This window comes from Copadichromis virginalis, linkage group LG5 (genome assembly GCF_057382275.1).
Source record: "Copadichromis virginalis isolate Kocher_CV1m ecotype Utaka linkage group LG5, C_Virginalis_male_GT1.1, whole genome shotgun sequence".
Lineage (NCBI taxonomy): Eukaryota > Metazoa > Chordata > Actinopteri > Cichliformes > Cichlidae > Copadichromis > Copadichromis virginalis.
The window spans coordinates 40,681,261-40,686,710 of record NC_140622.1 but is presented as its reverse complement, the minus strand read 5'-3'; positions in this window follow the sequence as shown (position 1 = coordinate 40,686,710).

The window sequence follows — 5,450 nt, the reverse complement described above, 5'->3', positions numbered from 1 at the left end:
GTGTATTTCAGCGCCGTCTCATGGTGTTTATTGTGTCGGCGCGTGATTCAGGTAACAGGCCTTGTGCCGTAGTTTATAAGGTTTATTTGGAGGTTTATGTGGTGGAGCTGTGCCTGCATATATTTCAGCAGGAAATGAGGTCATTATGGTCCCTGCCGACTCCAGACGCACGCACAAACACATCCCAGAGAGGCATGAGGCTGCATACTTAAACACTGACACCTCTAAACAGATGTCTGTAATTTATATGGATAATCACTAATCCGAAAACAAACAGCACCCACACACACCCTGCACTTGCTCTCCATGACACACACACACAGATAAACCTGTTTTTCTCAGTATCAGTGTCTTTCCCATATATTAGCTCTTTAACCCTGCAGGCTCTTTACAGTCGCTTTTTCTAGCATCACGTGAGACGTGACAGAAACGCAGGATGTGCTGAAAAGTGACAGAAATAACTTCCACGTAGCTCACGAGACTCGGCAGGCAGCAATTTATTCAACAAAAAGGTAACAAAGTGCATGAAATGCACTAAAACAAGAAATAAAGGACATGTTCAAACAGGCTAAGATATAAAAATATGATAAGACAGAAAATTATGTTGCAATGGAAGAAACGATGTGTTCCAAATTAAATGTAAATAAAGGTCTCTGCAAACAAAAGAGTCTTAGCTCAACTGTGGATAAGACCCAGCAAGGCTTTAAAAAATATTCAGCCAAAGGAAAGATGAAGCAGAAATACTGAAAACGGCTCATACTGGCTCTATATGTCAGTCTTTGATTGCTCACCGACTATTTCTTGGATTATTTTGATCCTAAACCACCACAGAGATGTTTCTTCTTGTCCTTATAGCTGCTCCTTAGCCTAAGTCACAAACTCTTTCACACATCTTCAGCTTTTTTGCTCCGTAAAAGATTTTCTTTAACAGGTTGGTCAAAACATCCACTGCCTGCTCTCCCAGACACCTCCATACCTCCACAGGTAAAGTCACCATTCCAGACTCCATCCTATCATAGCTGCTCTCACTTCCTCCTCACTAACCCTCTGCACTTCCTGGTTCACTGACTATCTTCCATCCGCCCTCCTCTCTCATTTCTTCATTCAGGATTACTCTTTCCGTCGTCTCACACTCCCTTCACCCATGAGCACTTTTCCAACTCTATCCTTAACCGCACTAACCTGCTGCACATCCTTTTTTAATTTTCTATTTTATCTATTTCATTACGTGGGCATTTTGCCGTACCACGGGCAGTGGAACATGATTTGTTAATGTTTCCTTTAATGTAATAAAGTTGTGCAATCAAAATGTTGTTTAATACAGTTTATGTGTAGCTGTATGTTACTGAGGTAATATAGTAACTTTTTTAGTTTCCAGTGAAAGTACTTAATAGTTAGAGTTTATATGTGTTTGTACTTAATATTTAACTTTATGGCAGTAATATTTTGGGTTTTTGTTTTTTGTTCCTGGTTTTTTCACCAAATGTTTCAATGAACCACATCTCTAATAAAAACTGTGACACATCAGTAAAACAGACCATCATTCAGCCAGGGATGCTACAAAAATGCAAATTTTACAGGTGAATTTGAATCAGTTATTTTTAATATGAAACGTTTGCTCTAGAAGTGATTTAAACTTCATTTCCTCGATGTGTTTGTGCAACATTGAGTGTTTAAAACACTGCCAGTCACTACTACCATTACAATCCCACTTTAGTGTTCAATCAACAAACATTTTGAACATTGTTTTTCAAATTCAGTTATTTTGCATCATCTCATTGGTATTAATGAAAGTAGAGTTTATAATGAAACTTTAAGGACTGATGAAACTTGGCTCTAATAGAACAGCTGTTTAACTTTCATCAATATTTGTTTATATGTTTAGAACCTGTTTTCATACAGATAAGGTTAATAAACAAACAAATTAAAACAGCATGAGAAATAAAAGTGTACGTTTGTGCATTGTACAGTTCTTTTGGATCTTCCTGTTAGTTTTGTATATTATGGATTTGCTTCCTTTCCTTCTCTTGTGATTGTCTGCCTGGCCTCGTTAGTTTCACCTGTCTTATTCCTCCCACCTGTATCTGATTTCCAGACACCCCCAGCTGTGTATCTACACACACTCGTCCGTTTTCCCTCTGTGTAGTCACAGTCCCAATCCGGTCGTTCAGTCTGACGTCACTAGCCGTGTCTGGGTCTAAACTCCGCTGCAGGTCCATATATCAAACGATCACTATGGCATTACTGAGAGTTGAAAAACTGTCTAAAGTCTTTCATCTTTAATAAAATGATCAGCGTTCTGCTCTACCAGGTGTAACAATTGAGTTTAACATCCAGGCATCCATGAAAACGGAATTTATGACATTTAACGGAGTTAGAAGTTAGCAGGGAGTTAGCTCGCTAGCTTCTATCTAAATACAATATAGCATGTCCTGACTGCGGGGTTTTGGAAACAAATTAAAACGTACAGCTCTGTTATCACTTCCAACATAAATGAAGACAGAAAACTAAACAGCAGTGACGTTTGTAGGGTTACTGAAGTTGGGCTAGCTGGTATATAACGATGTGCTACGTGACCGCTAGCGACACAGCTATGTTAGCATAATATAAACAAGCTAACTTTTTTTCCACTGGATAAAAGTTACCGTGAGTGTTCTCGGTGGTCAGGAACAAATGTAATCGCATGGCAGGATGCTGTAAAAGGACCAAACTTCAGTCAGGAGAACAACTGAGATAATCCATCCACAATACGAGGTTAGTCATTCATATACTGCTGCATGGGCTGGGCTGTAGCTACATCCTAAGGTTTTAAAAACTGAGCTTAAATAAATGATTAGCGGTAATAAAAGCAGAGGGAGGTCAACAGGGATCACTGACTGTTTTAGGAGCTTTTTGAGATTAAATAGAAGAAAATACAAAACATGTTAACAACACAAAAGCCATATTAAACGCAGACTACTTTAGGCCTGGAAGTAGGATTCGTCACGTCATCACTTAACGACCGGATAAAAAGTTTAAGACCACTTGAAAAATGGCAAAAAAACATCATATTTTGCATGGTTTGATCTTAACAAGGTTCCGAGTAGAGCTTCAACATGCAACAAGAAGAAACAGGAGTGAGACAAACACTTTTTTGAGCAATTTATTGAAAACAACTGAAACAGGCTGTTTTAAAGAAGCCTTTAAAAGGCTAAATCTGTGTAAAAATGTGGATTTATGGTCATTTTCTGTCAGGTAGTCACACTGTCGTGAAGCACGAGGTTCTACAAGGTCCTCACGTCTCATTTGACTTTGTGACTTTTATTCAAAGCAAACTTTGATGACACGAACCTTCAGAAAGTGCTCACAGAGAAGCTCCAGCCAACACAGCTCAAATTAGCTCATACGTGAGCATGACGACCTGACGCTGGGCACGCGGGGACCTCCCATCAATGAATTCCTCCTATCAGCACAGCTATCAGACTATGCAGCCTGTGTTTGAAACGAGGATTGTGGTAAATTACACGATGACATGGTAATAAGAAATCCGATTAACCAAACGCCTGCATCCTTTCCTCTCGGCCTCTTCACCGACACTTCATCACGCATCAGTCACAATGCTGCTTTGCCCACTTGGCTTTTATTGGCGTCTGTATTTTCAGCCGGCTGAAGTGCTAATGGAAACTTCAACAATGCTCGCTCTTGTTGAAGTGGCCTTTCCAACACAAGGCCTTTATTGCCCCTGCTTCGGCTGGAATGTTCCCCTTTACCGGAATGGAGGGGGAGCGGGAGGAGGACAAAGAGATGCTGGCTGAAAACGGGGTGACAGGGAGGGGCTGGAAAGAATCTGCAAAAGGCCGAGGGCGGAAAAGACGGATGGAGGCAGGAGGTAGAGTGAGAATTGGCAATCGTGAGCAAGGGAGTGCCAAGAAAATGCAAGTTTTCATCCTGAGCTGAGTCTACAGTGGTGGGTTTTATTGATTAGTTCCTGTTTTCTGGATTAAAGAGAGCCCGTGACTGAATACGAAACAGGAAAGAAAAGAGGTGTGGAGGGCAGAAAGAGACGTAAAGCTTCAAGGTGAGGACGAGGACAGAGGAAGACAAAGACTAATGCAGCCGAGGAGAAAGAGCAGAGAGGTCAGCTGGTTATTTCTCCGGTGTGCCTTTAAGACATAAAGTCCAGTATGACTTATGAATGACAGAGGTTAAAGAAGGATGGAGAAAGAAGGACTGAGATCGATCAGCGGGGTTGATGCGCCCGCTGGACCATTAAACTGGGTGTCAGAGACAGGGTTTCTGCCAGCCAAAGTTCCACCGCATGGAAATTTACAGCAGGCCTCACCCTAAGCATTCCCATAAAACACCGGGGCTCCGCTGCTGTACGCAGACCTCTGACTGAAGCAGCAGACCAGAGGTGATGGAGGATTACTGCAAAAAATACTGCAGAGAGCAAAGAATCAGAAATGCACAATGATGCAAATGTCTTTAAATATAAACATATAGAAATCTGAAAGCAGGAACAGTGAGACCTGAGGGGGGTTTACTGCGCGTTGCTGTTTTAATTTGTTTCATATCCCTGTTTACGTATTATAAGGTAAAAGTCACCGTGCAGTCATAATGCTGGTTCCAGGATGTTTTTGTGAATGATTATATGAACTATGGTAAGACTTTTGTTACTGGTTAAATCTGAGATACAGACGTCTGCACGTTCAGGGTCAGGAAAAGCTCGGTTAGTTTTTTTGGAATTCAAACCAAACGTGCAAACCTAAATTATCGATCCTGTTTCATTCATTGGGAATAAAAAAGACAGAACAACACTGGTCAGCACAAACTGGAATGAGAACCATCTGAGTGAGAAGGTGAGGGTCGCTCTACCGGCAAAATGTCAGTCAAGGAATCAACATCATGGGGGATCTCTTGTTTCCAGCTCCTGAATTTTTATTCTTGTACTCTACAAAGCAGCTTTGCATGAGTTTAAATCTGTGTGAAATAAGCTCTGTTAGATTAGCTTTTACTGGTTGTTTGGGATGGAACCGAACACAGGGGTCAGACGCCTCAGCTCTAGGTTCACAGGCATTACTTGGACATCGACTGACCTCATTATTTGAAACTTTGTCTATGTTTAATATGAAGGTCCTCCCCTGGAACAGGACATGTGTGACAGGAAATAAAGAACTTACTGAAGTCACAGATGGAGTGAAGAGCAGAGACGTTTCATTTCTGGATTACAGGACTTGTTTTTAGCACCAGAGGAGTTGCCCCCTGCTGGCCATTTCTAAGAATGCACACTTTTTAGACCCGGGCCCTTCATCCATCTTTATAGACAGGATATGGAAATATGGCAGGTCTGCTGCGCGTGGGGGGGGGGGGGTGCGTGTTTGGACTCAGCATATTTTGGATAGAAAATCCATCCACAGTCATTAATTTTTAAGTTTGTTGGAGTCACGCTGTAGAAACGATGTGAGAGATTG